Raw genomic sequence first — 25,248 nt, 5'->3', positions numbered from 1 at the left:
CCCTTCTGGTATGATTCCTAAACACTAAAATATTGAGGGAAATATCAGGTAAACAGGAAAAAAATACTAAATTGACTAAACTCAACTTTCTTCAGTTAACTTTGAGATCACTATTGTGAATAGTGATTCACAATATTGTGAATAGATTTATATTCTATCTTGAACACAATTGCTAAATCATTTTCAAAAATTGCAAAATCACTTTTGCCCTTTCAAAGGTTTATTTGCTCCTAATTATATCTAAACATTATATATGTTCACATGTGCCTTAAAATAGTCATTTATTGCTGCAATTAAATTAACATGTAAAAATTGTTTCTGCTAATAAGAGAGATTTGATTTAGCTGTCTTTTATTAATATGCAACCAAACATTAAACCAACAAGTGGAGTTTAAATATTTGATCTCATAATATGTTACTAAACATTTTTGGAAAAGACCACTTTTATATACTTGCATTAATTTTTTAAAAATAATAATGGATATTTGGCTCAAATCTATGTTTAATTTTACCACCTTTTTAAAAAGAAGCCTTTTCTTTTTTAAATTCTATACACTTGGATTAACAGAAGTAATCTAATACATGTTAGCTTAATGAAAGGGAAGTAGTGAATCAAACCACATTTATTTCAGTTCACTGTTCACAGGCTCACTCATTTGCAAAATCTAATGAAATGCTTCCAGAATGAAAGGGAGGAAGACAGAAAGGCTGTAAAAGATTTGTGGGAAAATATGAATTAATTTTGAGACAATAAAATAAAGAGTTTAAGAAAGCTAATACTTCCTGTCAGAAAATTTTATAACAACTAATTCTACTGAATTCAACGCATAGTATTTCATAAAATTGAATTGCATGCCCAATCAATTTGATTCAATATGCTAAAGCATGTGTCATTGTTACTGAAATTTAGAAATGGTTACTTTGGGCTACTCTTATACATGGAAAGTGGAATTGTGTAGATTCCACTTTATCAATTGAAATACAGACTTTAATTAATCCTTCACCTGGAAACCTAAGAACAGCTCCAGATCATTTGGTTAACCTCAAATAATATTAGTGTAATTGAGTCTATTGAAAATTTTTAGCAGCTGAAAAATGTAAATGTGAAAGAAAAAAATCACAATAGTAATTAATTACCTGCTGATTTAACGAATTCTTGGCCATTTTAATGGGCTATCCAAGACTTTGAGTCTAATCCAATCTTGTATTACTATTAGTACAACAGTAATTTTAGTTGTTTTTGTTATTTTATACAAACATACAAACATATAAACATACATACATGTATATATACACATACATTAAACATACTCTTTACCCTGCTGAATACTGATAAATAAATTTACCTATTCCAAATCAATTGTACAACCTGGTTGTGTGTGGATTAAAAAAAATACACATTTAACAAAACAATAAGAAATCAATAACTAAGAATTTAGTTGAAAATCAGATAACATAAAACCATCTGAAAATCTTTTTTTCACATTATTAGTGCTAAATTTGTGTAGGAATGCAGCAGAATAATGTTTCAGAAAATTCCAGAAGTATGCAAGCCAGAAAACCATTCCAGAATCAGTTTCCTTTTATAGAACTCAGATACCTTGATAGCAAAACACACAGTATATGCAAATGTGTTTTACACATTTTGGGTCCTGTTTAATCTTTTTTTTAATAGCCTTTTTTTTAAGTTTAGTTATTTTGAGAGATACAGAGACAGCATGAGTCAGGGAGGAGCAGAGAGAGGGAGAAAGAGAGAATCCCAAGCAGGCTCTGCACTGTCAGCACAAAGTCCAATGTGTAGCTCAAACTTACGAACCATGGTTCGAGATCAGGACAGAGCAGATACCAAGAGTTGGATGCTTAACTGACTTAAACATCTGGGAGTCCCAGTTCCTGTTTAATCTCATTCATACCTTCTTCTGATATTTGATTTACCTCCATGAAAACGTGTATCTGGTACATATCATCAGGTAAATAATTTAATCATTTTAGGAACTTCATATGAAAATAAAATTTGGTGATTTCACAATGATTTTAGCCATTTCCTTCTTCCTGGGCATTTAGATTATTTCCGGGTATTATTTATTCCTATGAACACAGCTGAAAAAACTCTGCACTCTTATATTTTTCTTCTTAATCTTTTATTTTTTAAAGAATAGATAACCACAAAATGAATGTTAGTGAATCTAAAAACTGGGCATTGTTAAATGTGATTGCTATTGCTAGACCACTTGCCAATAAATTGGACAATTCCTATTTCCAATGGTAATGACAGCCTCTCCAAGATCCTTTCTAACATGAATTGTTGCTCTCCATTTAATATTTACTGCTCTTCATGGCAAAAAGTGGCAACTTTCTGTTATTTATTTATCTCCACTAAATACTCTATTTGCCTTTTGTCTCTGACCCACTCTTTAGCCCACTTTTCACAAAGGACCTATAGAGAGTTTTTATTTCCTCACCTCAAACCCCAACCCAGCTTCTAGGTGTTGTTATCTTGCTTAATAATTGGTGTAAGTCATTATTAGGTTTTCCCTTTAGTATACAGTCATAGCACTGAATATGTTTTTAAATGCCTAATTGTACTTTCATTAACATATACTAGGATAAACATGTGTGGAAATTGATTGGTCATAATTATTTTGGCTCCCTCTTTTCCCTACTTTGTATTTCTGGTTTTGTTCCATTGCCAGTGGTCAAATTAGTTTTCAACTATTTTCCTCTGATGGTATATGCCATTAACATACTCTCTAAAATAATTTCCTTTTCCGGGCACCTAGGTGGTTCGGTCAGTTAAACATCTGACTCTTGATTTATGCTTAGATTGTAATCTCCCAGTTGTGAGATTGAACCCCATGTCCATCAATCGGCTCCGTGCTGGGTGTGCCTCTCTCTCTGCTCCTCCCCTACTTGCACTGTCTCTCTCTCTCAAAGTAAATAAATAAACATTCACACACACACACAAATTCCTTTGTTTAGATATTTTCCTTTTGGCCTAAAAGAAAAATTATATCTTATGCAAGTATATTATTGCCAAATTAAGTATTTTTCTCTATCCCATTGACTTCTACCACATATTACTACCAGTGAGAAACTGATGTTAGTATGTTTTCATTTTCTTTCAGAAATAATTTACTATAATTTACTGGAGTCTGTGGATTATTACCTTTATCCTTGGAATTCAAGGTATTCACTCTGATGGTAAAGGGATTTTTTGATTAATTCTGTCTGGGACTTGATGAGATTTTTAATTCTTTGGATCAGATGAATTGTCCCCTTTGATTTATGTAATCATTTCTTCTATATCATATATTCTTTTTCCCTTTCTAAAACACATATTATTTTCATATTATATCTCTGGCAACTATCCTAAAAACTTCGTAATTATTTCCATTACATGTCATCTTTATTTTTTTTTCTTTTTTCTTTTTCCTGTGAGTTCTGAGCTATTAATTTCACATGATCTGCCAAGCCACTAACTTGGTGCTGAATACTGATGACCTAGTCTTCCGAATGTTTAAATGAGTTTCGCAATGCTAATATCATGATTTTAATAACACAATTGTGCTCCTCAAGGGCTCATACTGTTATTTTGTTAAGGTTGTTGTCTGCTGATGATTTCAATGACTATATTTCAAAGCGAGCACCTCAATCTCTGGGTTGTGTTTGTTAGTCTCTCATTTGGTTCCATGTGCTTTTAAGGATAGTATGATTTTTTTTTTCCTTCCATATGCTTAGTGATCAGATTGTCATTAGAGCAGATTGGGCAAAGGAATGATCACCAGAAGGCACAGCTCTTTCTATGCATGTGATAAACCAGAAGACCATCTCTTAATTGCCAATTGTTTCCTGAGGCCAGAGTAAAATTATTTTTTGCTTCCAAGTCTCACCAGCTACATTTGTTAGGCCTCTCCTAGTCTCAGCTACCTCAATTTGGTAGCTCCTTGCCAAATCCAGAAAGACCAAGCATGTCTTCTCAAGAGTGAATGTGAGCAGGCTGGTATGGATCCTTGAGTATCTCAATGCTGAGCCATCACTGGTTATTAGGCAATCCTGTTTTGTTCCTTGGCTCAGCTCAAAGAAGTCCTGTCCTTTAGGGGATCTGGAAAGAGCCATGTTCCTCAAATGCCCTCTCTAGTTTTTGTATTAAGAATGCTATTGTCTTATCCCAAAGAGGAAGCCAAGATATAGAAGGAAAGGATATGGTTTTTAAGGATTTATGTTTTGCCCAGAGTCTCTCTCCCAGTAAACCTTACTACTCAAATAAGGTAATGAAATATGATTATTTATAAACATTGTATATCCTTAGATAGTCAAATAAATAATATCCCAGTCAGTTAAAAAATATATGTGCAAACTCTTTTATCCTACTAGGGTTTATGTTTGGCCTACTCATTTTGTTAACACCAATTGGGATGAAGGTAGGACAGAAAGGAAGAAGAAATATAAGAAATGGTGTAGTTAGCTTTTATAATATTATACTGCAATGTAGCTAGGTAGTAATTCTAAGGGGGCATTTTCTTATTTCCATTGGGGAAGTGTTACAGGGTGGAAGGGACAAAGGGGTAAGAGAACTAATCATTTGTTTGCAAGATACAGTGTGAGCATCTCTCCCTCTCACTCTCTTACTCTGCCTTATGAATGAATTCTAGTTGTGAGATATAATTGAATCTAACATTACTGAAGAGATTCTGTTGACTATAGAGGGGTTCTGGAAATTTGTTAACTGAAAGCTGCTCATAAGAAATTTTATCTGTTCACTCATGTGTAATACATCCTTCTCACTAGTATGAGCATCATTCAGGAAACCTGCAGGAAGTACTCGCTGGACACTACAGTGTGGGCATCAGTTGTTTTCACTGGATTTAATCCATAACTCACAAGGTTCTGATTTTTAGAAGTCTATACAACAGTAAACTAAGTATTTAGGAAAAGGCTAAATTTACAGTGTAAAGTAAATCCTATGGAGACTAATTAGTAGATTAACTATAGCTGTTGAAATGAATATTCCTACAAAGGCACAAAAGTATTAGGAATTTCTTATTCACACAGTAATCCAAGGAGGTGGTGGTGGGAGGGTAGTTTGTTGTTCAATGTAGTCTTTTTTTTTTTTAATTTATTTATTGTGAGAGAAACAGAGACAGCATGAGTGGGGGAGGGAGAGAGAGAGAGAGAGAGAGAGAGAGAGAGAGGGAATACCAAGCAGGCTTCACGCTGCCAGCACAGAGCCCCATGTGGGGCTCGAACCCACAAAGCTGCAAGATCATGACCTGAGCCAAAACCAAGAGCTGGATGCTCACCCTACTAAGCCAACCGGGGCATCCCTTCCACACAGTGTTTAAGGGATCCTGGTGATTGGCAGCTATGCCATCTTCAATATGTAGTTTTTCCATAATTGCTCTGTGAGCTCTTCATTTCGTCCATTAGCAGAAGAAAGAGTATAGATGGAGGAGATATGGAGGGTTTAAACAAGTCAATCGGACAGTGGCTCCAACCACTTGTACTCAAGTTCCCTTGACTGAAATACAATCACTTGGCCCACCTAACTGCAAGGGAGGCTGGGAAATATAGTCCAGCTCTAGGCCTATTAAGAAGAGAAAATTAAGTCTCTGCTTCATGAGGTTAAACTGAAACTAATAAATACACAAATATATTATTTAAAAAATATAAATAAGGATGATCCATATTTATTCAGAAACAATGATGAATTGATTCATTGTTTTTAGTTTTTCTAATCCTATAAACCACACTGACAATATGTTCAACACGGGCAGCCTATTCATAGTAAATGGAAAATTTTTTCTCTTGAGAGAAATATTATGTCACTCCAGTTTTTGGTGGAAAGAAAATGATACTGATAAAAAAATAATATATTCTGAGGATATCTAAATTTTTTCTTCTATTATTCTTTAGTAGAAGCACTTGTCTTTGACTTTGCTTGGTGAAGTTTGCATTGCAAATTTGCCACTTAGACATGGTTCTTGTGGGAACAGTATCAGCAGACCTGTTCCAATGTCATGCCCCAATTAAATGTTTGGCATGTGCACCAACCATGATAATCAAACTATATCCCTAGGCATAAAAATCTTACATGGAAAAATACAAGGAAAGAATGTTATGAACAGCTAATTCTGGTTAATTATGATGTCAGTGCCCTGAAAAAGAAGTACTGAGTTCTCCTGCTGAGATTGATGAGCTCACTTGGTTTTCTGTCCTCCTCAAAGCCTAGTTTTTAGGCATTTCTTTGATTTGGTGAGTGGTAGCTCTCTAATTATATATTTCAATTCTTTTTTTTTAAACTGATTTTTGCTTAACTTAGTTAGATTCGGATTTTTTGCTCCTATGGAAGAAACTAAAACCCCATTTGGAATCCCCCTAGCTAAAGCTGTCCAAGGAAAATATAAGACATTAGACATACATTTGTAGTTAGTTATACTGTTTCAGCAACTGTGATCAACTAGTCATTTTTGCAAATAACTACTAAATAAATTAGTAAGAATTGTGGAGATGTATGTTTTTAGTGGTACCAGATACCATCCAAGCAATGGAAAAAAAAATAGGATTCAATAGGAAAGAAAACTATGCCTGTCTGTACAGATACATGCCACATTTCACAGTGATATGTGGCATTTCTCCTATATGAGTTTCCAATATCCATTCCGCGAAAGATTTAGGAACCAAAAATCTCATTTTCAGGAATCAAAGCTCACCAGGTTCATGGCTTCAGCTTCCACCCAGAAGGGGAAATCAGTAAGTGCTGTTGATTACTTGTGTACTTATTTTCCAGAAATGCTAGTTTTGACTTTGAGGGCGTATTGTAGCCCCTAAATTTTTAGGCCAAGAGATATTGGTTGATAATTAAAATTCTCATGCCATGGCTATTTTTATTGTTACGGCTTAGAAATACTTAATTGACAAGTTCCCTGAGGCTCTTTGCAATGGGTTTATCATTACAAATAATTAATAATAGACATTAAAATCATTATTTTAATTTCTAAGTAATTTAACTACCAACTTATATGTCTGTTGTGGTCATATTTTTATCAGAAAACTAAGAAAAGCGGATATAACATATAAATAGTTAACACATAATAGAGCCTAAGAAGAATAAATTAAATTAAGCCAGCAATTTCAAAATTACTATTTTAATTTTTTTTAATTTATTTATTTTTGAGACAGAGAGAGCCAGAGCATGAGTGGGGGAGGGTCAGAGAGAGAGGGAGACACAGAATCTGAAACAGGCTCCAGGCTCTGAACTGTCAGCACAGAGCCCTACGCGGGGCTCGAACTCACAGCCGTGAGATCATGACCTGAGCCGAAGTCGGACGCTTAACTGACTGAGCCACCCAGGCACCCCTCAAAATTACTATTTTAAAAGAAAGATTATTTTGTTTTTTTTATTTAAAAAAATTTTTTAATGTTTATTTATTTTTGAGAGAGACAGAGACAGAGTGTGAGTGGGACAGGGGCAGAGAGAAAGGGAGACAGAATCCGAAGCAGGCTCCAGGATCTGAGCAAGCTGTCAGCACAGAGCGTGACACGGCACTCGAACCCACAAACCGGGAGATCACGACCTGAGCCAAAGTCAGACGCTTCACCAACTGAGCCACCCAGGTGCCCCAAGAAAGATTATTTTGTAATTAGCCAATCATCTATTCATTTTATAGTAAAAGCCCAAGGCTATCATATATGTGTGCTAATCTCATGCACGACAATATTAATACCCTAAACTCAGAAATATCTATATAACACACATGATAGTCAAGCTACAATAAACCTTGACTCCACAGTCAATTACCCTTAATACCTAAGGAAAAGTAAGATTTAGGTATTCTGGCCATGATATGAACCTGGAAGCTTCACTAATAGCATACCCATTAATGTCTGCATTATTTTCACCATTCTATTTTGAAGATAGTAATATTAATTCAAAGGATTTCTCTCTCTCTACCTCTCCATCTTTCCTCTGTCTCTTTCTCTCTCAACCATCTGTGAAACCTGTCTAGCCCCATGCTTAAATTTGCAAGTTTGTAATTCTAACATTTTTATTTTTCTTAATGCCTGACATAATGTGAATTCCTTTTGTTTAGTTATATATACTGTATATATATATATATATATGTTATATATTAGTGTATATATTAATCTATCTTCTTAACATTAAGACAAAAACGCAAGGAAATTTTGAATACTTTATGTTTGAGATATTTGATATGATGTACTGATATGTTCACAACTAAATTTAGTTCACTGAAAGTTCAATTAAAAATTGGAAGATAAGAAACACATATAAACCTATAAGAAGGTGAGAATCGGGGAAAAAAACGATTCTCAAAGTCTTCCTACTGTAACTCTTGGACTGAAAACATCATGATAATCATCATTACACTGAAGAATCCACTGATCTCTAACCAGGCTGTAATTTCAAATTAGCTGATAGCTCCTTTACCTAAACCTCTATTTAAGAGAGAGGCATTGGGAAAGAAACAGTTACACTAATGAGCAAGGAAATGAACAGAACACAAATGCCAGATGTAGAATGAAAGATCATGATTTGGGTAATTAACAATTGAAATTCAAATACTACATTAAAAGGAGTTGACTACTCCTGAAATCATTGTTGCAGTATATGCTAACTAATTTGGATGTAAATTAAATAATAATAATAATAATAATAATAATAAATCGACAATAACAACAAAAATTAATTCACAGAATAAAAAAAAGTTGACTGAGGATTTTCAAGATGTTGAAATCTTAAACTTCCATATCAGGGAGAGAAAAAGTAGATACTTATGGTACTTTCTAGAAGTAGGGTTGCTTCTAGGGTTCTAGAAGTATACTTAGGGTTCTAAGATACTTCGGGTGAATAATCTACAAGAAAATTTTCTCTTGCTATTATGGATTACTTTTACTATAAAGACATCAATGTATTATTGTGCCAAATATTCCATACCCTAGTTAATCCTAGGAACAGGATGAGGAAAACAGGAAAAAAAGCTGTGTTACTAGTGATAAGATTACTTTTTCCCGCACTGTAAATAAGATCCAAAGCATTTTTGGTTTTCTGTATTTCCATGTACAAGTTTCTGTAACTTTTCTAAGTAGTATTTTAATGTGAAAACAACCATTCCATTGCACTTTTAGGGCTAAGGTTTGAAACACCTTCCTGCTTCTGAGAACCCCAGGGTAATTCATCATTCCTTTTGGTATCACCTTAATTGTCCTTTGCCTTGTAAAGAGTCCATTTATTAAAGTTTGTTTTGTCTACTCTTTTGAGTGTTCCATCCGTTTCCTATCTGACAGATTAATAGTCTTTGATTTTTCCTTCTAAGTCCCACAGTGAAGGGATCAGCAAATGTAAACATCCCTACCTTCAAATTATCCATAATCTGAATTGATCTTACCATATTCACTTCTAACCACTTTCCAGTGCTTTCTCTGATATGCCATGGCAGAGGGACATTGATGTTGTATCAACACTGGCTCAGAGCTGAAGTCATAGGTCAATCAAGACAAGTATGCTTAGATCCACAAAACTGCACTTTCGGATCTTAGAAGCTGATATTCTGCACGTAACTTGGGAAACTCTGCTCTATTCTACGTCACCATTATTCAAAGTCTGAACTACATCAAGAACCTTGAGTTGGTCTCCCAGCCCCCACTCATCCCCTGGTCAGAGCAGGTGGGGTTACCATATACATCATGCTTTAGATCTCATCATTCCCGGGCCTAAAACTCGTAAGTGGTTTTCCATCACAGAATAGAATCCAAACTATAAGACTAGTCATAACCCTTCCCAGCTTCTTATCTCTACTACCTTTGCTAGGTACCTGCTCCATCTTTAGTTGTGCCTTAGAAACTTCTGGCTTATCTTAGTTTTAGCACATTTTTCATTTGTTCCTTTTCCATATAGCACTTCCCCCAGAGCTGTACTACCTATATAAGTTTTCATATAAAACTTAATTCAAGTGGCAATTCCTAAGAAAATTTATCTGTGGTCTAACCTAAAAAAATCCTAAAACAGTCATTCTCACCCTCGGCATCAATCTCTTTTTCCTCTTAGCTCTTATCAACTAGTAAGATTATCCTAAATATTGATTTATTGATTTTTCTGTCTTTTCAGAGTAGAATATAGGCCCTTTGAGGGTAGGGATATTGTCATGAATCTACAGATGGAAGTATAGCACCTGATTCATGGCAGATGTTCAAAATTTTATGTTGATGGCTGCAGCCTGACTTGATTTGAGCAACTTAAATCTTCTTTAAGCCTCTTATTTCCTTCCTTTGATTTGGAACAAACTGCACTGTTAGTCTATTACTGTGTAGATTTGAGGATTAACTGACATTTTGCGTAAGAGTATCCAGTGTTATACAAAAGGCTCAACATGTGCAGGTGGTGAGTTGCAATGGGATATTGCACCCAGCTCTAAAGGTGCAACACCTAGTCAATTTTCAGAAACTTTGTCAGCTGTTGTAAGTTGAGAGTGGCCACCGTACAAGTGAATATATCATGGAGAGCAGAAAATACTACAAATCAGGGCCATTTGTCTTCAAAGATACGCTTGTTAAACATTTACCGGCACATCACTGAATTCCAATCTACATTAATAAATATGCCTCTTAGGGGTGCCTGGGTGGCTCATTTGGTTAAGCATCTGACTTCCGGCTCAGATCATGATCTGAATTTTTCAGATTCTGTGTCTCCCCATCTCTCTCTGCCCCTCCCCCACTCATGCTGTCTCTCTTTCTGTCAAAAATAAACATAAATAAATAAATAAATAAAGCCCTACTACGAAGAGTACATTATGCAGACATAGAAAATTTAACAGTAAAAACACCATGGATTGGGAACCAAAAGAATATTAAGGACATGGTTTTAAATCATATTTTATTTAATCGTGTATTTGCAATAACCTACTTGTGCCATCAAAACTGCTATTTTTTAATTAATTCATTTTTGTGACATTTTTAATTCCAGTATAGTTAACATACAATGGCATATATATTTTTAATATTTTTAATGTTTATTTTTGAGAAAGAGACAGAACATAAGTGGGGAGAGACAGAGGGAGAGGGAGACACAGAATCGGAAGCAGGCTCCGTGTTCCAAGCTGTCAGCACAGAGCACAATGAGGGGCTCAATCCCACAAACTGTAAGATCATGACCTGAGCCGAAGTCGGTCATTTAACCAACTGAGCCACCCAGGCACCCCAACATACAGTGGTATATTAATTTCAGGTACACAATGTAGTGATTTAAGCATACTATATATCACTCAGTGCTCATCATGACAACTGCACTCTTTAGTCCCCATCACCTATTTCATACATTTCCCCCATCCACCTCCCCGCTGGTAATTATCAATTTGTTCTCTGTAGTTAAGAGTCTGTTTCTTGGCTTCTCTCTCCCTCTCTTTTCCTTTGCTCATTTGTTTTGTTTCTTAAATTCCACATATGAGTTAAAATATATTCAAAGAAGTGAGTACTTTGGGCTTAGGCATGATCATTTCAAAGGAACATTTATAAAACCTAAAATATTACCTTTCTCACCCACGCCTTCTTAAAATCCTAAGACCACAGTGGTTCTACTATTTCACTAGACATTAGAATCACCTGGAGAGATTTTAAAAATTTCAATGCCCAGGAACCAATGCCCATGACCAATTAAATCTGAACTTCTGATGATGGAACCCAGATATCAGTATCTTCTAAGCTCCCAAGTGATTCCAATGTGCAAAGTTGAGATCCACTATCGTAAGTCATGAGTCTTTAAAAATGGGCAGCATGCCTAATAGATATAGATAGATATTTGGATGGAATATTTCTACTTAAACCTTATGCCAGCCAAGTTAAACTTCTGTAGATACATTATGTCATTGTCTCTGAAATGTGTTTGGTTGAAATCCAAGAAAGATAAGTGAGCACTCTTCCTAGAAATGGTTTCATTTGCCAGACAGTACCACTTCCATAAACAAACCATTGAACAAAATAAATTCTTGGAATCATTATAATTTTAAGAATAAGAGTTAAAGTAGTATTTGGCAGGCATCATATGTAGCTGTAGTAAATACATTGGAAATGTTTGTACTCATCCATAACCTTCAACCGTTGTCTAAACATACTGTCCTAAGTTAAGGACTCACTGCCATTACCTGCACAGGGTGATCTCTAATTGTGTCAGTTAAAAATAGAGTGTCAATTGTTTTATTAAACAAAATCAACAGCATGTTAAAGTATTTGAGAAAAATGCTCATGAGCCCTCCAAAATGGGTTTTCCTATAAAGATTTATCTACATTTTTATCTACCTACTTACTTACCCACCTATCTGTGTAGATGTAGGTAAACACATTTCAGGCTATACAGTAGTAACTGTTGTTGTTTTCTTATATCTGACACAGAATGAGTTTGAAAGCAAAAATAAGGGCAATTGAAGTTTCAAGGAACTTATAACAAATGCATTTCCATTATTATATCTATATTATAGGAACTTGGGATATATTTTCTACTGTGTAAGCTGAGCCAATGGAGACCCATGAATTAAAGATTCTGGCATCATTGCTCACTATTCGTTGCTCTGAAAGTGACAAAAGTTGAATAGACAGCATTTTAAAAAGTTCTTAGTCATTCCCTTTCTCTCCAGATAATACCATGTATTTTTTTCCTTTTATGTGTGAAATAGATTTAGAACAATGCTGCATTGTAAAACTGTGTACCTTATAGAATGCCCAAATTTAGCCTGCTTTCAAATAGTTTCTTCTGATAAGTTAAAAATTTGCTTTAAAGAGTATTTCTTCCATTTGGTTTATCATAGGTATTGTTTAGAAACCACTGCTTAAAGTAAAGAAATATTTGAAGTTTCATATAAAGTCGATTTCTATATTTATTCTATTCCACAATGATTTTCTTTGTATGATTTGAGCTATGTTATTAAGGAAATTTATCAATTCCTCCCAAGGTAAAAATAAAGAAAATGTAAAAATTTTTAAATTCTAAGACAAACCTTTAAAATGTTTAGAGGATCAAAATTGGTGAATTGTTAATGATTTCCAGCATATTCTGGGTCATGAAATATTGAACATTACAAGATTTAAAACCAGGTAATCGTTAATTTAGAAGACTGTGTAACAGGGATAGGGAAAGAGAAACTTGTGAATGCTCCTTGACAGCCCCTGTAAATCCATGCGTCAGATCACTTAACACAGAGTCCAACCATTTACCTGATAGTAGTCATAAGTTAATCTTTTATTTAATGGCACCATCTAAATGCTTCACAAACATTGTTAACCCTGGTCCAAAACAAAAGACACATTTCTATTTAAATGTGCCGAACCTTCTCTTTTTCAATTCATGCAGAACAATATTATCTTGAATCTGATTCTTTGCATTAGCACGTTAGATTCACCTTGAACATTAGAATTAAAAATGAGAAGGGGTGCCAGGGTGGCTCAATTTGTTAAATGCTGAATTTGGCTCAGGTCACGATTTCATAGTTTGCAAGTTCTATCCCTACATCAAGCTCTGTGCTGACAGCTCAGAACCTGGAGCCTGCTTTGGATTCTCTGTCTCCTTCTCTCTCTCTCTCTCTGCTCCTCCCCCACTCACACTCTCTGTGTGTTTCTCTCTCTCCCTCTCTCAAAAATAAATAAACATTAAGAAATAATTTTAAAATAACAAATTTCATAAAAATATTTCTTTAAATGTAATTATTTCTTTTTAAAAAAATTAATGTTTATTTATTTTTGAGAGAGAGACAGAGCACGAGCAGGGGAAGGGCAGAGAGAGAGGGAGACACAGAATCTGAAGCAGGCTCCAGGCTCTGAGCTGTCAGCACATACCCCGATGCGTGGCTCGAACCCACAAGCTGTGAGATCACGACCTGAGCCAAAATCAGTCGCTTAACCAACTGAGCCACCCAGGTGTCCCTGGTAATTATATTTTAATATATATATTTAAATTACATGTTTGTGAAACTATATTTAAATATTGTAATCTGGAAATAAATTTACCTATTGTTTATAATTCTTTACATCTAAATATTTTAAAGATATTTTTATCATTTTAAAAGTATATGCCAGTAATTATTGCCAACAGAAGACAAATCGAGTAAAATATTGACCATGAAAAATAGTGATTTTTGTCAAGATGAAGGCAAGAAATATAAATTGTATGATAAAAACATAATTTTTAATAATACATAACTGGAAAAATATGTAGTTGTTGAATCATGAAAGTATTTTTTTCACATAAACATTGCCTATCTATCAACATAACAGCTGAACTTGTACAATAATAATTATATTATCTTTGATAAGTGGCTAAATTTTTCTCATTTCACAAAAATGGCAGTTATTCACATGTTTATCAATTTCCTAAGGCTGTTGTTACAAAGGACCACAAACTAGATGGCTTAAAACAACAGAAATTTGTTTTCACAGTTCTAGAGGCTAGAAGACCAAAATCAAAGTGTCAGCTGGGCCTTACTTCCTCCAAAGCTTCTAGGGGAAGATCCTTCCTGGCCTCTTCTAAATTTCTAGTAACTCCACGTGCTCCTTGGCTTGTGACAGCATTTCTCCAGTGTTCGAATGGCTCTCTGTTCAGATAGCTATCTTCCTTTTAGGTCTGCATGTACCTGTGTCTTCACATGGTGCTCTCCTTGTGTATCTCTGTTAGATTCCCCTCTTCTTATGAGGACACCAGTCATCTGGATTAACGACCACCCTATGACCTCAATTTATCTTGACTAAGACCCTATTTACAAATAAGGTCCACAGGTACTGGCGGTTAGGACATTAACATCTCAATTTTGGGGACAGAAACACAATTCAACCTATAGTAACATATTTTTTAGCTTCTTGTTTTGACGTTATATTTGTAGAGGTAAAGGAATGCAACTTTGCAATTTAAGTCTGCTAATTTATGTAACTGTAACTTCCAAATTTTAGACATGCGGTATGTGGGACTCAGTCTGTCCTATTTTCTTGGTCCTCAAAATATTTAGGATGGACTTTAAAGCCAATAAAATTTACTGCATTTTAAAGTCTGCAATAGGATAAAATAGGTATGATCTAGTTCATAAAATTTCTCATGTAGAAATAGTATCTTTAGAGTTAGTCTTTTATTCCCAGATTCTGTTGCAAAAACTGAACTGATGTTGGTGTTTAATAAATACTCCTTGAAAGAACTTTAAAAAAAAATGTTGCAAATTTTGGAGAGAGAGGAAAACAGAGGTATGGGGCAGGTGGAGGTAAAGTATTCTTTTTAAAAAATTTTTTTTCAAAGTTTTGAGTCTCTACAGACCACGAACAAACCTATAGCTACTTTTTCTTGTGTCTAAATTCTTCTGGTTTAAGATTTTAACACATTACATCCTAGAGGAAGGAGTTTTGATTACTTATTTCCTTTATTGGTAGGACTCAAGGAAGCCTAGAAGTGGAGCTATACAAGAACTTAAAATGCTATTGTTTTCCTTAACTTCTAGAATTTAAGACCCATATATAAATAGTCCATAATAAAGAATACACAGTGCTATGAGTACAAAGATGGTGATATGTATGAGTTTTACTCACTGATACATCTCTAGGACTGGAATTGTCTGACACACATTAGGTGTTCAACTAATGTGTTGAATAAATTCATAATATACATATACTACATTTATGGGCAATGTTTGGAACCTATATTTATAGCCGGGTTACTCTTCTAGAAAGAAGAATGCCTGGATATCTTTTAGGTACTTAATAAAATATATTAAAATAATGATTCAATTCCATTGTTTCATGGGCACCTGGCTGGTTTAGTTGGTTAAGCCATGCGACTCTTGGTTTCAACTCAGGGCATGATCTCACCATTTTGTGGGTTCAAGCCTCGTGTCAGGCTCTACACTTAGAGGGCAGACCCTACTTGGGATTCTCTGTCTCCCTCTCTCTCTTCCCCTCCCCCACTCGTGTTGTCTCTGTTTCTCTCAAAATAAATAAATAAAGTTAAATAGACAGATGATAGATAGATAGATAGATAGATAGATAGATAGATAGATAGACAAAATAGTGACTCAATCCCATTGTATCAGAATCATTTGTTTATGCTTTAACCACTGCATCTCCTCAGGTTGGATGGGTTGTTGTCATATCACAGGTGATAAACAGCACAAGTCCAGATATTTTCTTCTTTTTTATTGCTCCAGTGAGCTTGCATATGCAAGCAAGAGAAACTTACACATGTGCTACAAACTTAGTGAAATGAAATTGTTAATGAGTTTCTCTTAAAAGCTTTCCTAGAAGGAAAATGAATTTAGCACCAAAGAAAAGCTGGCTCAATTTCTAATAGTAATTAGGTCAACTGGCAATATGTTATGTCTGTACAAAAAAGAAGAAGAAGAAAGGAAAGGAAATGGGTGCATATTACTTTAAATTTTTATTTAATCATATTATTAAGGAAAGAATCCAAACATTTACCTGTTCAGTCTATTTCATTGTTGTCACAAATTAAGCAGAAAGGATAGGCTACGTTTTTTAAATAAACTTTTTTATTTTAAAACAGTTCAGATCTATAGAAAACTTTCAGATATTACAGAGTTCCCACACACTCCTGATCCTGTCTCCCCTATTATCAACATCTCACACAATATGGCATATGTATTACAATTAATCAATATTGATACTAGACCATTAACTGAAGCCTATTATTTATTTGGATCTTCATAGATTTTATCTATCCCCTTTTTCCTGTTCTAGTATTCTATCCACACAATGTTTAGTCACCATATCTCTTAGGCTTCTCTTGGCTGTGAGAATTTCTCAGATTTTCCTCATTATGGATGACCATGCCAGTTTTGAGCAATACTAGTCAGGGTTTTTGTAGAATGCCCCTCCGTTGGGATTTGTCTGATCTTTTTCTTTTCCTCGGGGTTAAATATGGGCTTTGGGGCTTTTCTGTAGATGACAGAGACACAGTAGAACTTTATGATGAGTATCATTACCTACTATCAACAGCACATACTATCAACATGAACTACACTATTGATGTTGACACAATCATTTGGCTGAGGTAGTGTTTGTCAGGTTACTCCACTGTAAAGTTACTCTCTTTGCCCCTTCTACAGTGTACTCTTTGCAAGGAAATTCACATGTGTAGCCCATATTTAAGGAGAAGGAATTTATGTTCTCACTCCTTAATGTTTATATAAATGATCTAGAATTATTCTGCATGGAAGATTTATCTATTCTCCCTCATTTATATATTAAAAACTCATTTAGGTTAGTATGAGCTCATGGATATTTATTCTTTACTTTGTGCTATAATGCAGTATTTCTTTATTCAACGTGTTGCTCAATTTTTTTCCAGCTTTGGCTACTGGGAACTTTTTCTGTTGACTACAATGTCCCTTTGACATAGACCCACCGGGGTGTGTGTGTGTGTGTGTGTGTGTGTGTGTGTTAGCACTATTAGATGCTCCAGGTTCATTTTGCATCCTCTCTGCTCCAAACCTAACATCAACTATTTCTCTGAGAAGCCTTTTTCCATGCTATTGGAGAATGGTGTTAGAAGTCTAGGGGTGCCTGCGTGGCTCAGTTGGTTAAGTGTCTGACTTCAGCTCAGGTCATGATCTCACGGTCTGTAGGTTCAAGCCCCGTGTTGGGCTCTGTGCTGACAGCCTAGAGCCTGGAGCCTGTTCGGATTCTGTGTCACCCTCTCTTTCAGTCCCTCTCCTGCTCACGCTCTGTCTTTGCTCTCTCTCATAAATAAATGAAAAAATATTAAAAAAAAAGAAATCTAGATCTTGATGCCACATGTGCTCATCACTACTGGAGTACCATTGTTTCTAGGTTCTCTCAGCTGACTAAACAAGGAAATATATGTGTGCATACTAATTCATATAAGGTACACATATGCATAAATATTTCTACGTCTAACGATCTGTATCTATTTTGAACTAAATAAGAGTTCTTGTTGATGTCTCCAACTCTAGTCCATTATTATCATGTGGATCATTCTAGCTTCCTTTCCTTGTTTCTTTACAGACTCCCTCTCCAACAGTGGGAAACCTGGCTCATCCTGTCCATCTTCCATTTACTTAATTGTTCAATTCTACTATACATATAAAGTAGTATCAGTACTGTTAACCTATACCCTTATAGGAAACCACTCTGTCAACTAGAGTACAGCGTTTATGTACAGTGCCTTTGCTTTCGTCATACAGACTTCATTTCCAAAATTAGGTAGGTCAGTATTTTATCCCTCACCCTTTAGTGAGGTTGTTTCACGAGGTTAGATAGTATTACCAGTTTTCTTCATTCCATCCTGGGATCCCCTGACCTCCTAAGTGATATTTCTAAAATTTGCAAATATTAAGGTTCATACTTTGTGCTATAAAGTACTACGAATTTTGACAAATGCATGATGGCATGTATCCAACATTGTGATATCATACAGAATAGTCTCATTGCTCTAAGCAAATCTTGTGTGCTTCACCCATTCAACCACCCCCCACTACTCACAGCAACCACTGACCCTTATACAGTTGTTATAGTTTTGCCTTTTCCTGAATGTCAGAAAATTAGAATCATACATCATATAGTTTCTTCAGACTGGCTTATTTCATTTAGCAATATGATCCAAGGTCCCTCCATATCATTTTGTGGCTTGGTTGTGCATTTGTTTTTGTAATTGAAGAATTTTGCATTGAATGGATGCGTCACAGTTTTGCTATCCACTAACCAACTGAGGGACATCTTGGTTGCAATGTTTATCAAAGAATTGGAGTAAAAATGTGTTTAAATGAACAATCATAGGCATAGATATAGTTTTATTTCCCTTTACTTTATTTTAGTAATCTTACTCCTAACATACACAGGATATGATTCAGAACTTTTGAAATAATCAGAATTAAACTCATGTTTAAAAGCATACTGATAGAATATAGTGAGCTTGTTTTAATGTGATGCCTTTGAAATACCTGCATTTAGTGATATTGATTTTTAATAGTTCAGTCTATGAAACTATTTGCGGCAACAAAGGATATTCCAAATTGGATTTTATTCCAAATAAATTCCCCATAATTTCATGTAATTACATATGCAGTTAAAAGTAACTAAAATTCTCTTCATTTGTTCAAAGATCATTTCCTAAATAAATTGATTAAGATTCATGTACATGAACTAAAAAAAATGTGAATGTATTATTTTCCTACTCTGAGGACATGGCATTATATTTATAAATCTAATCTTTATTTGCCTTTGAATACATATACATGATTAAAGAAAACTGAAATGGTTTTTAAGGATTATTTATTAATATTTTGTGTCATTCACTGAGATTGAAAATAATTTTCTCTCCAGTGGCGTATTTTTATTTTCATGTTTTTGTTCCCATCATTGAAGAATAATAACATCAGCATATCACAAATGTCCTACTATGTACAGCAAGAGGAAACTCTGGTAGAATAAGAAATAATGATAATAATAATAATAATGATAATGTTGAAAAATATCATATTTTATCATATTAACATATGCATGTGTCTTTTTAGTTTAAAAAGTGTCACTGTAGAACATTTGGTTTATACAAATAACTGGCTAAACTTTAGTTTATAAAATATAATTTTAGATTGTAGAAATATGTACTAAACAATTTAGATAAACAGAGTTGTACTCAAACACTTGAGATATTCTTCCTCACACCAATCTATCAAGATTTTGATGGATCACTGTATTCCAATGAACACAGATTACTATTTGCCTTCTACAATAAAACCATGACCTTGATTGTGTCACTTGAGGCCAACATAATAACATCTCTCTACCTTAATTAATTTATTCATGGCCACTGTATTATTTGGAGAAGTTCCTAAGAAATGTAAATTTTTTCTGATCTCACTCTAGTACTGTTTAATAATATATTCTCATAGGAAAAAATATTCTATAACCAACTAACATATTAAAATGGATGGAAAAAGCTTCTAGTAAAACCCTGTGATTATTTTTTCCTGCCTAGCTTATGCTGTGTCTACATAATGCAAATAGCAATGACATTAGTGAAAGTATATTAATCAACTATCATGTCATTTAAGTGGAAATCAAAATGCTAGTCTTATATTCTTGCACTTCAACTACTTAAATGTTTATATTGTATGGATGTAGACTGAAGTTTCTCTACCAGCAGCATTATACATTTCTTTCCAGCATAAATATCAGACTATCAGGGATCATTTTGGCACTGATGCAAATGCTTCCTGTTGACAGTTTTCTATGTGTAAATGTGACACACATGGTCATTGATTTTCTTCCCAAAATTATGTTTTTCCTCATCTTTATTGTCTAAACCATAGAACGGGAATCATTTTGAGCTGAGCTTCAAAAGCACAATTTAACATCCATTTGATAATATGCGGTTTAGATTCTAATAAAAACATACTTAGAAAACTGATGAGGAAAGTGTGTACATTGTTTATAAAGGATGGACCTATGTGTATTTAGCATAAATATAAATAATGAGAATGAGACAAAAATATGTTTTTCTCTCATTAAATATGCTGGTATACATTATTAGAAGAGATTTTATTTTCCAGATTTAATTTAAAAAATATATAGTAATAATATGTGTAATATTTATGTCTGAAAGGAGAAAAATAAAGCTCATGAAGATTAAGAAAAATATCCATTGGGCTCTGTGCTCACAGCCTGCTTCAGAATCTGTGTCTCCCTCTCTGAGCTCTGCCCCTCCCCTCTCATGCTCTGTCTGCTTCTCTCTCTCTCTGTCTCTGTCTCTCTCTCTCTCAAAAATAAATACATATTAAAAAAATTAAAAAAAAAAGAAAAATATCCAGGTCTACACAACAACAACACAAAAAGACAAGCCAAGGTTTCAATATAGAGCCATCTAATTCCCAAACTTAAGATTTTCAGTTACACCACATTTCCATTTGTTACTTTAAATTTTAATAAGCAGAAGAAAAATCTAAAGTTATATGTAATTATTTTAACACTTGGAGTGGTGTAAGGGTCACGTGAAGGATAAAAAGAAGCATATCCTAGAATGAGCAAAGGTAACTCAAGCAACTTATAGAGTTTTTAAAACCCATCTGGCACTGTTTTCCAGTAAAATGTAGTTACAAAAAAAAAAAAAAAAGAAAAAGAAAAAATATTTTGTTCTATACCAATAGTTCTCTGCTTATTCAGTTTTAATTTTGTAACATACAGTATTTTTGCTAATTCTCAAATCTACTATATAGGACAAAAAATTACTTTGAATTGTAAAATTCCATTTTTCTGCATAGCACTTAAGTTGGGTTCCTAAAAACAAAAGGTTTGAAGTCAATGAAATGGTGAATGTAAGTCCATCCAAACCAGAGGCCAGAAGGAAAAAGATAGGGGAGAAATTAAGGAAAAAAAAGAAAAGAAAAAGAGGCAAACCCCTCAATAGTCTTTCAGTTTGTAAACTCTGAGTTTTTATTAATTCATTTGAGGATGACCTAATTTTCAATGATCTCTTTAGCACATTTTACCCATTTCATCCCCATATGCTCCTAATAACTTATCTAACCTAGCTAGTACAAGTTTGCATTACTCCTGGAAACATTCTGAGAATGATAGCATTTCCAGTGAATTAGGCATGCCTTTTATTCTTGGGGGACTTCTGTGTTTAAATGAATACTCACACGCTTCATTACAGTATCTCTAAAATACATGCAAACCCTGAGGCATACCAAATTACTGAATTAAGGTGACATAATTCTCAGAAAAAGAGTTCAGTACTTCACTCCGAAAATATACCTATGTCTCCAAGGTTCTGACTAATTTATACTGCTAGGGGAACTGCCCCAATTTACTTTGGCTTTCAATAAAATACCTCCAGCTGCCTCCAGCTACAGCTCTGATTTGGGACAGCGGTACCAGCCAAATTAGTGTTATCATAGTGTCATTATTTTTAATAGATCTTCACTTCATCAGAGTGAAAAGATTAGGACCCAATCTAACTTGTTACATTTGTTGTTACTCAGAGAGTTCACTGTGCTTGCAAATGGCAGATTAATACTAGTTTGCAGCTGTACTAAAGAAAACATGTTATTTTATGTATAAAATAATACCAACTATAAGGTTGGGACCTTTTTGTTTTTCTTTTTGGTCTCATTTAGTGGTCTGAGAATTCACAGAGGTGTGGAAGATGGTTAAAATTAAAATTAAAGAAATGGTGAGATGTTATGGGATAAAATTATTTTGTGTGTGTCTATTAAATGACAGAACTGACTTCTTACCTCATGAATAAAATGCAGTAAGATGATAGAAATGTATTTCTAGGGGCTCCTGGGTGGCTCAGTTGGTTGAGCAGTTCTTGATCTCGGCTCAGGTCATGATCTCATGGTTTGTGAAATGGAGCCCCTCACTGGGCTCTGTGCTGGGGCTCTCTCTGTCTCTCTCCGCCCCTCCCCTGCTCACGTATACACTCTTTCTCTCTCTCAAATAAAAATAAATATACAAAATATACTTGTTTGAAAAAAATAAATGTCTTTCTAATGGAATAACAGAGTGTATTATCTTAGTAGCTTTTCTAAAAGCTAGGTTATGGAATGGTATTTACGCTGGTGTTCCTGACATCAAATGGGTGAGGCTGAAGTACGTGGCTTTAAACACTAAACAGGAAGAATTCCGTCAATAAGAGCCAGATAGAGGTAAAATAATTGGCTCGTGGTTTTGCAGCTGATTTGAATCAATTGTTTAAAATTCTGATTTTGGATTTAAAATCCAGCTCTGTGTTGACGCATGATGTAACTTGAAAGCTACATACACCAAATGGAACCAGGTCATTTAAATCTGCCAGGAAACAGAAAATGTATACATGACCTTCTGTGGTATAGATAAAAAAATCAATACATGAAGAATTTCGTGTTTATATTATCTAAGCTTTTATGAAAAAAAGGAACAAGCTCCCAAAATGCAAACATCTCTACTTAAAAGACTTTAACAATGTACTGGATCTGCCTAATCAGCTAAAGGGCTATACATACAAAAAGGAAACCTCCACAGTCAGTTTGGTTCACTTTTCTGAAATGGTGACAATAATGTTACATCAGAGAAGTGAGATCTGCTTCCCCTTATACTGTAATTTAAAAATTGAACTTGTTATTGCTTCACTTCCCAATTTACATATTGTTTCTACATTACCTATGAACTGGAAGTAGCTATTCCCTCTCCCCCTTACATTCAAAATTAAATTTATTTTGAGATGGAAATTTATTACTTAGTAAAATATCCCTCCAATACTAAATCTCTATTGTGATTTTTATGCTAAAAACAGACAAAATTAAACTTACAGCTATCTATTAAGACCACTTTAAATAATACTATTTGTGTTTCTGATTTATTCTCTCTCATTTTCCTGTTAATAAACTCATGAAAGCCCAAACAATAAAGAGATAAAATTTCAAGAGTATTGTTAACAAAAGTTATTGACTAATCATCTCTTGGATACAATAGGACACGTTCAAATTGTACTTCAATCTTGAAGGCAAAACTCTGGAAAATTCCGTACGAAAGAAACTAAGATACTTTCTATTTTCTCCACTAACCTAATCTCTAGATGTAAATACCTAAAAGTATGCATTTTTTGGCAAACCACAGGAAAGGAAGCCAAACTGAAATATTCTTTTTACAAGACAGTGAAATCAAAATCCTCAAATGAAATTTGAGCGAATATAGATCAGTCAAAAGCAAATGGCAAAATAGCAGAAATTGTAACATAAAATACCCACTATAGTGTGGAATGAATAAAATGGAGCAAAAGAGATTATGTTATTTTAATTGAGCACACACTTAACAATGAATATTTTGTAGTCGTGAGCTTCTATATCTGTTTTAAAATTAGGAACATCTTCATAGGACAAATTCATAGCTCTCTATGCAATTTTACTAGAGGCATGGCTAATGTGCCTCTATTTAAATGGGAGTCTTACACATAGTGGTTAAGATCAAGGGCGCCAGAGCTGGATGACCTGAGATTCAACTGAACCTTAAGTTTACTGAAATTATGACCATATGTAAATTGCTTCAGCACCCTAATTCCTTTTGTTTGTTTGTTTTTTTTTTAATATTTATTTATTTTTGAGAGAGAGAGAGAGAGAGGCAGAGGGAGAAGGAGACACAGAATCTGCAACAGGCTCCAGGCTATGAGCTGTCAGCACAGAGCCTGATGCAGGACTCAAACTCATGAACCGTAAGATGGTGACCTGAGCTGAAGTTAGACACTTAACCAACTGAGACACTCAGGCGCCCCTTCAGCACCCTAATTCTTAATAACAATACCACAGTAGGATTATTGTGGAAACTGAATAAAATACATCTACTGTGTCTACTACTGCCTTGGTCTTGTTTAATTATTAGGGTTTAAATAACAGATTGATTGATTGATTGTTAAATATAAAAGAGATATAAAGAACCAGAATTTTCAGTAAATGAGTTCAGTATATTTGTAAGATATAAGGTTTATATGCCTAATCCTGTTTTTATATCCTAATATAATCATTTTATATGCCAATAATGAACTATGAGAAAAAGAAATTAGGTAAACAATTCCATTACATCATAAATACTAAATTTTGTCTAAAATTTTAGTCTAGGGCTAAATTTAACCAAGGAGGTAAAAGACATGTATTCTGAAATTATTGATGAATGGAACAGAAGATAACACAAATTATATGAAAACATATACCATACTCATGGATTGGAAAAATGAATATTGCTGCATGCTCATACTACCCAGAGCAATCCACAAATTCAATGCAATCCTTTTCAAAATGCCGATGACATTTTTCACAAAAGTAAGGCAAATAATCCTAAAATTTATAGGGAACCACAAAAGACCCCAAATAGCCAAAGCAATCTTGAGAAAGAATAACAAAGCTCTAGGTATCACATGTCCTGATTTCAAACTATACTACAAAGCTACAGTAATCAAAACAGTATGGTACTAGCATAAAAGTAGACACATAGTCGATGGAACAGAATAGAGTCCAGAAACAAACCTGCACTTATATGGTGAATTAATCTTTTTTTTTTTAATTTTTTTAACGTTTATTTATTTTTGAGACAGAGACAAAGCATGAACGGGGGAGGGCCAGAGAGAGAGGGAGACACAGAATCTGAAACAGGCTCCAGGCTCTGAGCGGTCAGCAGAGAGCCCGACGCGGGGCTCGAACTCATGGACCGCGAGATCATGACCTGAGCTGAAGTCGGACGCTTAGCCGACTGAGCCAC

At 34.4% G+C, this 25,248-nt stretch overlaps 1 long non-coding RNA gene across 1 annotated transcript in view; it reads left to right on the top strand.

The window, feature by feature from the left end:
- Positions 1 to 6,180: 6,180 nt before the first annotated feature.
- The window catches only part of LOC122237669, a 29,426-nt gene continuing 10,358 nt past the window's right edge, over positions 6,181 to 25,248 (top strand). Inside the window, exons 1-2 of the long non-coding RNA XR_006216267.1 lie at positions 6,181 to 6,252; positions 6,697 to 6,750. This is a non-coding gene — a long non-coding RNA (uncharacterized LOC122237669). The remainder of the gene's footprint in view (positions 6,253 to 6,696; positions 6,751 to 25,248) is intronic.

This window comes from Panthera tigris, chromosome B1 (genome assembly GCF_018350195.1).
Source record: "Panthera tigris isolate Pti1 chromosome B1, P.tigris_Pti1_mat1.1, whole genome shotgun sequence".
NCBI classification, from domain to species: Eukaryota; Metazoa; Chordata; class Mammalia; order Carnivora; family Felidae; genus Panthera; species Panthera tigris.
Note: the sequence above shows the minus strand (reverse complement) of the source record. Positions and strands in the feature narration are given on the sequence as shown.